General features: G+C 40.8%; 1 protein-coding gene across 2 annotated transcripts in view; it reads left to right on the forward strand.

Moving 5' to 3' along the window:
• Window positions 1-3014: 3014 nt before the first annotated feature.
• LOC124151516 (protein dispatched homolog 3-like) overlaps window positions 3015-12214 on the forward strand; it is a 49858-nt gene continuing 40658 nt past the window's right edge. The window contains exon 1 of one of the 2 annotated variants that reach the window (XM_046524030.2): window positions 3015-3223. The gene's annotated coding sequence lies outside the window, so the exon portion shown is untranslated. Of the gene's footprint in view, window positions 3315-12214 lie in introns of both variants that reach the window. The other variant, XM_046524031.2, reaches the window with a different exon arrangement.

Consider the following 12214-nt stretch of genomic DNA (forward strand, 5'->3'; position numbering starts at 1 on the left):
CACGAAGGTAAATTCGTAGATTGCTGGAGACGGTCACTGTCAGCCTAGACACAGATCGAGTCGATACTGACGATAGTTTGGATGTGCATTTTTTCGTTTGTTCATTAGGATGGCCCGTAGCGAGGAAATTCGTGAACAATCATGCAGTCAATCTCTCTTACGTATCTCAATGTATACTGAAATGCTGGGACCAAGATTAAAAGTTCTAAATGATCAGAAATAATGTTTTTGTATGTTTTCGTGCTAGGAATTCCCAGGGGTTTCCCCAGGAATGTGGAAGTAGTCCGTCAGTGTTTACGTCATTTCAAGAACACGGTCTCGTGAAAAACGTATGAACGTCAAATTGTGTTGTTCATACACTTATGAACGTCAATTTCGCGGTCATGTGACCGACCTCTCGTCCAATGGAAAAGCCGTATATCGTGTAAACGTCAATTGTTTTAATAATGGTTCGTATTACACAAACCACTGATGACCAAAGTGATGGCATACATCCTGCCAGGAATCATGCAGGAAGCCAAATCACTGTAAGTCCCCATGATTCCCAGTTAGGTGGTCTAGGTTTGGTTGCTGGTGGTCTATAGCCTGGTTTTAATTTATAGGAACTAATCTACTGAAACATTCTTTGTTTCAGTATTGCTTAGCTTTGTTTTATATCTAAACTGTGATATTTATCTTACTGTTTTATTGTCCTTCGTCGACAGGTTTTTTTTCTAAAAGTAACTACCTTGTTGTCATCGCGATATGGCTGCAATATTGCCGATGCGATGTAAAATTTTAGCTCATTCAGTGATAGAGGTGACAGAGTGATTAAAATTAAAAGTCGCAAAAGTGAACATGAACTGCATTATCAAATGATCCCTTTAAGTTCTCACGGTCATAGCTTAATCACTGTCAAAGTTTATTTTTTAATGTAATTTCAGATTCATGTACACGCTCACATCTCATCGCTGCCTCCGATGCAGCTGGTTTTCTCAACGACGCTTATAAAATGGCAGATGTTACTGACGTCACGCCTTCACACCCAATGGATCAACCACATACCCCTAGGGATTGTTTTTACGTTTGATTTGATGTCATTGAAGGTCAAGGTCCCTTAGTATAAACAAGGCACGCAACAACGTGAACATTTGTTTGATCCGATGTTTAACTAGAATGTGGTCATGAATAATTAATTAGCTGTGATGAAGGTGGGAGCAGACTTTGATTGATATTCGATCGAATGTTTTTTATTGTGAAACATGACGCTAAACTCACGAGCACTGCGTTTAGTTAATGAGAAGAAAACAACACCCTTCAACGATAACACTTTTTTCAAGGTTAAGGTCAGGTCAAAGGTTATTCATACATTGAAATACTCGTTACGAGTAGGATTCAGACGCTGATTAAATTACTGTATCCCCTCATCTCTTCATCGGTTATCAAAAGCTGGTCTATGTTACTCTTTTGGAGGCTACGTAGAAACCCGTTTGAGTGAGTGAGTGAGTGAGTTGGGTTTAACGCCGTTTTTAACAGTATTCTAGTTATATCACGGCGTGTCAGCTTAATGTGGGAGGAAAGCCCGAAGTGATGCAGATCTCAGACGTTTACCACTTCGATGAAACCCACGAGCACGGGTGTGATGCTGACAAACCTAGAAACATAATCGGGGCGAACCGGGATTCGAACCCACAATCATAGGTTTCTGGCGTGCCCAAGGGACGCAACTCTGCACAGCGAATCGCGGCGCCTTAGACGACTGGGCCACCCGTGCCGCCGAAACCCGTCCGAAAAGTCTGCAAATGTGCAATATGGGATATACAGCTTACTCATCAATCACGGATTTGCCACAAAACATAAACTGTTTTTAAAAAGCTGTATGCCTATCTGTTACTTATTCACTTATATTCAAATACAGACATGGTTTCTCATTGAATAAGCATAGCGGATAGCGGTTTCAAGGGGGCTCCTTTTTTGAAAATCAATTTCATAAATCATGAAACAAATAGAATGTTATCATTGGTGGGAACAAGCCTACGTCTGCAAAGTTTCACCTTCATAAGTCAAGTGGTTAGCAGAAGCGACCCGCGAAGATCCGGGGTAGAATAGGTCTTCAGCAACCCATGCTTGCCGCAAATGGCGAATATGCTTGTCGTAAGAGGCGACTTACGGGGCCGGGTGGTCAGGCTCGCTGACTTTGCTGATGCATGTCACCGTATCCCAATTGCGTGGATCGATGCTCATGTTGTCAATCACTGGTTTGTCTGGTCCAGATTCGATTATTTACAGACCGCCGTATTATAGCTGGAATATTGCTGAGTGCGGCGTTAAACAACAAACAAGCAAAAAGTTTGCAGACGCCAACAAAGATGACGGACGATTACCAACCAGACAATGCAATAAGCTCACTTGAGACAATACGATACATTACCGTATACTGATAGTTGATATTTAAACATAAATAACTTTGAACAAAATATAGCAATATTCCAGCTATATGACGGCTGTAAATAATCGAGTCTGGACCAGACAATCCAGTGATTGACACCTTCATAAGTACAGAATCATGTGCAAGACAGCGAGTGATCGACAGCATGAGCAACGGTGGAGCCAAAACCACGCACCGGCATGTCAAGTATTTCAACCTCCGGCCCGTTCGACATTAATCTCCTCATAAAGGAACTCTGCCACACATCGGAGATAATATAAAAGTAACATATTGTATCTTTATGAAACAGTACACGATAATCAGAAATAAGCCAGAAATTAAACTAAAATTTTACCAAATACGGTATAGTTATATTTATATTGTCATGTATCGATTCATCTGAAGTTTTTTCGACATGAACTTTACCTTAGACCACGTGATTTGCGTTCTCGTCATTTACATAACGTGTTGACAAATCAATTAAAGCATCATCCTGTCTTATATTCCTCCCCATAGGATTCTGGCATCGGCCCCGGTCGTTACACAAGTCGTGTCTACACCTACCTCGTTCCACTACCTGAGATTTATATTTAATGATGTAAAATTAATTCCGCAGCTCTGCGCACACCGTTCTCATGGCGACGCTTGCCTCCGATACGCTACCATTGTTTCCGCTGTTCCGGATGGAATCGAAGTTGTGCGATCGGTGATGCATAAGTGACAGAGAGAGTGTGTTGCGAGCCACGTGTCTCCGTATGGTTATGTTGGTGTGCGGGACAACCAGGCAACACACAGTACTGAGGGAAAAGAGCTCAGGTAAACATTTACCTCACTGTTATTGATGAGTGCTACCGATTATTTCAGACTAGCGCCTTGGTTTTCATTACAGGAATCGGCTGTGGACAAGGTAAGGCTTCACTCTATATCTGATACACGATGAAACAGATTATATTAGTCCAGCTTGAGGTGATAATCACACCCGTCCTACTACACGTGGCGACTTATGCTTTTGGTAAAAAGGTCACTGAACTGGATCGGGTGGTTATACTCGGATGACACAAGCCTGGGTTATTTACAGGCTCCGTCATATAGTAGGAATAATGCAGACAGCTTTAAATACGCAAAGCTAAAACGTGTTTTTGTCATTTTATCCTTGAACCTGTTCTTTTAAAATATGTGAGAGAGTTAACATGAAAAGATGAGATAATATTATATTTTTAATAATAATTTAAATTTTTATATTTATTAACATGTAATTAACATCTGTATTATTTCAGCTACCAGCGTTCTTTTAAAATATTTATTACTGCTGGAATATTGCCTTTCATGATATTGACAAATTCTTGCACATTCCTAACCTTTTGTTCCATACAGAATTCCGTACGTTTCTTTAATGCAATGAAGAGAACAAGCCGATTTTGATTGATATATTAACGTTAATTTGCGCATGAATTTGTGATGGTTTTGTATCTTTTTGTCGATTTCTTTTAGTAAAAAACGGTTCTTAATAATCAAATATCCGTTACTTGTGTGAAACGAGTGAGGTATCACATGTGGCCGGGGGAAATATTTTGAGAAGGCGATTAAAGAAGAAGAACATTTTGTAAATATACGTTCAAATTCCATGGAATGTTGCCAGGTAATGGTGATTTACATATTTGACCTCAAAATGGTGTTCATGGTGTTCTTAAGCCGATCAGGATTATGTCAACATCTTGCAACGAAAGTGCGAAAAAATCCGAAATCAATGTCAAAGATGTGAATAACTTTAAATTAATGAAACATGAAGCTCACTTTTATTAGAAGTTAACAATTGGTGAAGCGAATACAAATCATACATACATGTATGATCGAATACTACTACTACAGAACTACTACTTCTACTACTAATTATAATAATAATAATAATAACAATAATAGTAATAACAATAATAATCAGGCTGGTTGGGCTCATCATCAGCTCAGGGCCCTTGCCCCCTCTACACGCAGCCCAGACAGCGAATGGGGCTTCTCCCAGGAAGCGCTGCCCAGTCGAACCCACCCAGAACTTTTCGGAGAATGTGAAGACTCCCCAACACTGCAGCCTTCTGCATTACCCAGATTGTCAGAAGGGCTGTATTCCTGGTAGCAAACCCGGGTACCCTCCCAATGTCAGTCAACAGATACCAAACCTAAGGCACCGAAAACAAATGGGAGTCGGACAACTTGGTACTTGGGATGCAAGCATGACATTTCGAAAGCGAGGTCTGCATATTTGCCATGTTTTTCCTCAATCTTGTCAAATGCAATGATATAAATTATTTCATTGGATTTATCAAAAAGGACAAGATCAGGATTGTTGGCCTGGATATGTCTGAGGCTGTATACGGGCCTATTCCAAAAGAAGAAAGACAAGTTCTATGCATGAACAACTTCTTTATTACAATTAGTGCGACGTTTCGGTGTAGATCCTAACACCTTTATCAAGCACGTGATGGATAGTGCTTACTTACTTACTTACTTTGGAGATTTAACGTGCGCTTTCCGACTGATGCGTATTTCGCACACGGCTAGTGCTGACTGACTGACTGATATAGAAGATTTAACGTGCGCTTTCCGACTGCAGCGTTTTTCGCACACGGGCCTGGCCAGACCATTTAGTGTATTCCGAGAAGGGTGAAAGTGGTGTGTGCAACACAAGAGGGGGCTTTTAGGGGTTGCTTATATCGATTTTTTGAAATTTTAAAATTTGGAATAAATGCCGAGGTGGGTGGAGGAGGGAACTTAGGGAGCCGGGTGAGGTGGGTGTATGTATGTTTATTGGATTTTGGATTGGTAGATTAATTAGTTTTTAGATGCGCTTAATTAGGCCTGTTTTGATTAGGAATACGCCTAGGGCCTTGAAGTTTTCTAGTTTATTTTGAGGGTTTAGTATTTCATCTAGAGTAGGAACCTTATTTAGATTGAGGTTGGTTTGTAGTGTGGTTCTGTGTGTTTGGTAGTGGGTGCAGTGGATGAGTGCGTGTTCTGTGGTTTCGGGTTGTTTGCAGTGGGGGCAGTTGCCTGTGGTGTGTCTTTTAAGTTGTTTTAGGTGGTTATTTAGGTTCGTGTGTCCTGTTTGGAGTTTTGTAATTAATCTGTCAATTTTTTTAGAGGGGTGTAGGATTTTAGGTTTGGCTAGTGGTTTTCTGAGCACTTTTTGGATTTGGCTATTTGAGTTTTGATATTGATTATGCCATTTTTTGGTTATTTTTTGTTTGTTTACACTTTTAATTTCTGATTTTGAGATGGGTAGGTTTAGGCTTATTTCTGGTATTTTGAGAGATAATTTAGCTGCTTTATCGGCGCTTTCGTTGCCGTAAATTCCTACGTGGGCGGGGATCCACAAGAAGGTTATTTGTTTGCCTGCTTTTGTTAGGTCGTTGGAGCTTTTAAGTATTTGGTTTATTAATTTAGGTCGTTTTTTGGTATTTTTGTTTTGGAGGGCTTGTAGCCCACTAAGCGAGTCAGTGAGAATTAGGATTTTTTTGTTGTTTTTTGATTGTTGGTTATGCAGGGCTGAGGCCATGCCCATAAGTTCGGCCTTGAATATAGATTGGTTGTTAGGGAGTCGGTAAGATTGTGTGGATATAACTGGTTGTGTGGTATGGACTCCGAAACCTGTGTGGTTGGAGATCGGGTCTGAGGATCCGTCAGTGTATATGTGACAGCTAGTGCTGAACAACATAGGTATATATACTTATTAACATCAATGTTTATACAGTAAATTGATTGATGGACACAGAGCTGATTAAGATGATTGGGAGCCAGTGAATGACTAATGGGACAGGGTAAACAACCACGGAAACTGATTGGGATGATTGGGAGCCAGTGAATTAGAAACCAGTGAATTGTGTAATGGACACAGAGTCAGCAAGCAGACTGATAGAGATGATTGGAAGCCAGTTGATTAATTGGTGTTGAGGTCCCGGTATACACACACACACACACACACACACACACACACACACACGTAAGGAGGTTGCGATCTCGTTAGCAATATACATATGGCTCTTACAGACAATATTATCGAAACAAATAAATATAAGAAAATGTAAACATCAAACGTCTGTTACTTCTTTCACGCAAAGTACAAAGTACATATCTCTAGTTTGACCTTTTGCCACGCTGACACACCACGTCAACACAATACTTTTCAAATCGAACTTAATTATATTTTTACTTAGAATAGACGCGACACGCACAATATGCCACACCGAATCATTGCAAAGATATGCATGATCCAGAAAGTTCAAATTAAGATTGCTTTTGATGCCAGGATTAGCGTATGGATATAAAATGGCACTCGTGTACTGTTTGCATGTGTTTGTGACGGGTGCCACCAGTGGGACGGGAAACGCTCACCTTTTCACGAACACCTGTTATCATCACTGTCTGACAGTGATTCATATTCATGATATAGCCTGGATCGTATAATCGACTCTACTGTTTGGCAGAGTTTTCTGGTGAGTGGATGTATGACATTACTCCCTTGGGAAATTTAAAACGTTGTTCCGTATCTCGTTAGATATTCTATCACACACCGAGCTTTGTACAAAGGTGCGAATGCACTGTGTTATGTAAAATACATCCTGCTTAGTTTTTATTGATTTTAATCGATTTAGATAAGTATCGTCATTTGAGTTTAAATTATAAATGCAAGAGAAAAACCAGCCTGGATTTTCTGTCAAAACAGATAAAAATTACAATTGGCGTCAAGGGCAAATAGCTGTGGAAATTATATGAATGGACCACTGTTGATGACACCAGGTGTTAGCGGAAAGGGTAAGCATGACCTGCCCTACCGTTAGCACCCGTCATTCAAACAATTTGCATAAAAAAGTAAGAAAAGACGATGGTACGCCACGATTGAATTGGGCAACAACGTAGCAGAAATATACGCACACTTCGTACGTATGATCGTACCCGATATTATTACAGGTAGCACCCGCCATTTATACAACAATATATATATCAAAAGTGAGTATTCATTTCCTGACACAGCACAGCAGTACTCCTACCATGCAACGTCAGCCTGTAGACAACCCAGTCAATCAAGTGATCGATGAAGCAGAAACTCCAGTAACATGAGACTACCATTATTGATTTTGTTGAAACGAATAAAAGCCGTACGTTAATTTTGAATTACGTCTGCTGCGTACAAGTGCAGGGAGTTTGCTGCTTATAAATAACGAAAAACGTTAAGAAATATGAACAAAGAAAAAAGTTAAGCACACCCCTATTTCTGAACCATGACATGCCAAAAATCATGGCATGGGATGACTGACCACAGGAGCTGGGCGATACCAATGTCATCGGAAAGAACAAACATTTGACAACAAATAAAGAAGATATTGCTGAGTTGTGATTGGAATTTACTGGTAAAAACATCTTAGTAACGCAGGTACTGCTTTTGACCTTAGACAACACCTCAAAAACGTATGGGGTTGCAGGATTAAGTAAACGAGTTACGTTTGATGTTTCATGTGAAAATGTTCCTTAAAGTCTCTACTTGACATGACACGTGAAACAGATCAGTAGCGGGTATAACCGCCACGTGCCCGGATGACGCATTCCACCCTACGTCTCATGCCTCCAGTCAGACGTTGGATCTGTTGACGGGTCAACAACAACCACTCCTGATGCAATGATGATTCCAATTGGCGTAAATCTTGTACAGGAGGATCTCATGTCTGTATGCGCCGCCCCTGAATATCCCAAACATGTTAAAGGGGGTTCAAATCTGGGCTCACTGCTGGCCAGGGTAGAGTCGTTATTGCATTGGCCCTCATGTGATCCGCGAGTGCATGCGAACGATGAGGCCTGGCATTGTCATCCATGTACTGAGGTCGAGTAGCAAGAGGGTGGTTGTCAAAATGAGGAACAACGACTGGCCTCAAAACGACCCCGGATTCACTGAGCCCCTGTTGAGTTTCCCTTTATGGTGACCAAATCCAACCTCCAATCAAGAGAGGTACACCCCAAAACCATTACCGAGCCCCCACCGTATGCAACAGTCGGTTGAATGTTCCGGAGTGTAGGCCGTGTGCCGGTGTCTCCAAACTCTCGTTCTTCCATCTGTGACGTGGAGCAGAGAGCGAATTTCGTCTGACCAATGGATCCGTCTCCGAGTTCTCAGATTCCAGTTCTATCACGCAATACACCATGCTAAACGAGCAGACTTGAGGTGATCTCTCAACAAGGGACGCTTTATGACTTGTCTAGACCTCAGTCCTGCTGCTTTCAGCCTGTTCCTGACGGTTCTGCTGCTGAAACAACGATTGGGCAACCACAGCTGTTTCAGATGAGTACGGCGTATGAGACGAAGAAGGTCCCCGTCTTCGCGATGTGTCGTCACAGGGGATTTTCCGGATCTGGGGCGGTCCTGTACATCACCGGTTTCTCGGCTAAACGGCTTACGACAGTGTGATGATACCCCAAATTCGGACCAATGGCATTATAAGACATCCCTTCGTCACGCATGCCTATTATTTGCCATCTTGTGGCGTTTGATAATCGCCTTCGTGCCATGGTCACACAATGGCATGGAAGAACTGTTTAAAACCGAGCTTAAGAACTTAACTTTTTTCTTTGTGTATATATTCGTTTTAAAACACAATGGGGCGCAGTTTTAAAGTCTGGGCCCAAACATTTCGTTTGTAGTTGACTCAGCTTAGATACAAGCTACTGAGCTTAAGATGAAACTCCACCTGCAAAGAAAAACAACAAAAACACAAAAACGATGGACCTCCTCCGTGGTCCAAGGGTAGAGCGTCCGCCCGGAGAGCGGAAGGTCCGGGGTTCGATCCCCAGCCGCGTCATACCAGATGGTACTTGTTGTTACCCTGTCTGGCGCTCGGCATTAAGGGGCTAAAACAATGACTGGTCGGCTTGGAGTCAGTATACTATGTCTGAGTGGGATATTCATGTTAAACTGCGGCATGGTATCTCAGTGAGCTAGCACTATAAATCGGCATCAGTCCGCACTAGCTAGTACAAGCAGCCACACACACATACACGTGCATGCACGTCGCTATATAAGTACAATAATCTTGGACGCGACGTCAAACCCCATTTCACCTCACCCAAATAAGATGAAATATGGTAGATGTTACCTGAAGCAGTTCATTCGGTCATGATATTGATCCGGTATTGTTTGCTGCAGCAACTAACACAAAGACTAATATAGTTACGTTGACATTTGTATGTGGAGAAAATGTACTTGAAGTCGTGAGCGATTACAATTACCTGGGAATTAAGCTCTATAGAAACCGGCGTCTACTAAGTGCAATCAAAGGTTTGTCAGAAAATGGTTAAAAAGCGATGTTTACCTTACTCAAACAAGCAAGAAATATAACTCTTCCATTCGACGGTTTGTTTTCAGCCTTCGATGTATTGGTAACACCAATACTCCTATATGGTTTCGAAATATGGGGATATGAAAATTTCGAAACCACGGTAAACTACGGTTATAACGAACTCAAATGGGCCACTAATTTAAGTTCGTTATAACCGTAGTTCGTTATAAGCACACATAAAAATCTATACAGTAAATGACGGGGATCAAAAATTAAGTTCGTAATATCCGTCAGTTCGTTATAAGCGTGTTCGTTATAAACGTATTTTACTGCACTTAATTTTTTTCAAATGGCAACAAGGCTTAGGAGCAGTACCTCAAACTTCATGATTTAAGGCGAATTTGGAAGAATGCCACTTTGTTTTAGGGTATAAAAGAGAAGGATAAATTTCAGGCATAAAACAGCAACTGGTTGTGAGAAGCTCTCACACTTCGTTTATAATTATGTTTATCATGATTCAAAACGTAATGGACATAATAATAAGTGTTTAGAATGTATAACTAATACACTTAACTGTTGTGGTTTATGTAGCGTGATTTACAATCCTTATTCAGTTACAACCAAGTGGCTTAGCATTACAAGATAGTTACGACACAAACCGTGTTAAATATACTTTAAAGAACCAGTTTCTTCAAGAATGTCTATGCAATATCATATCTAGGTCTAAAGGAAATCTCTGTAAGTATATCAAACCTGCGCTCTCTTTTGAGAAATACCTCTTACCTAACTTAAACATAACTATCTCTCTATTAACATTTAGAACTTGTAATCAAAGGGTCCCGGTAGAAACCAGTAGATGGGGGAAAAAAACTTTGCGTCTGAATCTGACTCTGAATCTGAACCTGAATCTGAACCTGAGTCTAAGTCTGAATCTGAATCTGAATCTGAATCTGCGTCTGCGTCTGAGTCTGAGTCTGAGTCTGAATCTGCGTCTGAATCTGAGTCTGAGTCTGAGTCTGAACCTGAGTCTGAATCTGCGTCTGAATCTGCGTCTGAGTCTGAATCTGAATCTGAATCTGAATCTAAATCTGAATCTGAATCTGAGTCTGAGTCTGAATCTGCGCCTGAATTTGAATCTGTTACAAGAGTGATGGTGTTCACCTCAATCGTTTGTGTGTGTGTGATAGTTCGTTAGCTCGCTCCATCATGTCGTATCTGGCTCAGGTATTCATGTTAACATTATAAAGAGATCATTGTTGTCCATTGTATAAATATCATTAATCGATTAATGATGACAATTGCTGGATAATGCCGAGGACAGATAGGCACTGACCACAGTATAAATATTTGGTTCGCATACTCTTCTCTCAGTGTTGATGAAAATTGTATTATATATCTAAGCTTGGCATTTGTTGGGATTGATTTTAATTCGAGATATAAAAAACACATCCTTGCATGTTTGTTACGTAGAGTTTACTTTTTACATGCCAAAGATGGCCCCGTTGCTTAGTACCATGACGTAGAATATTAATATCAATATCAATGAGTCCGCACGACATACAGATCTTCCAAAGAGAAGCACTAACATGCAATAAAAAAGGAAATGGGAATGCTATGTGTTTGCGTGGCAAAAGACCCAAACACTGCACAATACTGCTTAATGTGTCCATTATCAGATGACGAAGAACACGACGGAAAACGTTAAAAGCAATGCATGTCGTCGTTTTCCGACATAATGCCCTGAATATCTGAACGCTATCCGGATTAAGATGATGTCAGTTATTTCAGCTATCACATTAATCATAAACCATCCTTAAAGGGGCAAGTCAACTCAACAAAAAGACTTTTAAGATTTTAAACATTAGGGAATACTGAATCACAATTCTTGACCAAAAGTAAATTTGAAAAGGAGAAAAACCGATAACAGACTATAAAAATGGCAGGCAAAATCGTCCCCAAGCGCAAAAATCTTCCACTGGGTTTAAGTTTTCGACGCGCTGCGTAATTACAAGGCGGGGTCCAGTCTGCTTCTGTCTCGGATTTTTAAATTTCATTAAGGGGCTTTTCTGTCTGCTCATCTGTTTGATTTCCGTGTCTGCAACCAATAATTAGTAAATTCATACACGATACCTTCATTCATCTACCTAGAGATTAATCCATGACATACATTCATCATGTGGAATCGGTTTATACTTCCCAAACAGGATGCTAGTCACAAAAAAGCCAGTTACCGACAAAAATTGTTATTTCAATTATTCACTAGGTCAGCATCAGAGGTCTTTTCACACGGTTAACAATATATGTAATGTTGTTATATTCGTAGGATTAACAGAAATTTCCACACTTCTTTGCGTTGCGAGTGACCGCCTCCCCACGTATCGATACAGCTGCACATTATGACAAGATAATATGGTTGATCGACGCGTCAACCAAGTCCATTTGTCACGCACTGATTCGCCGGTGCGCCGAGAGCTTTAGGTCACGCCCCAAA

Source organism: Haliotis rufescens, unplaced genomic scaffold (genome assembly GCF_023055435.1).
Source record: "Haliotis rufescens isolate VD_foot unplaced genomic scaffold, xgHalRufe1.0.p SCAF_3, whole genome shotgun sequence".
Taxonomy (NCBI): domain Eukaryota; kingdom Metazoa; phylum Mollusca; class Gastropoda; order Lepetellida; family Haliotidae; genus Haliotis; species Haliotis rufescens.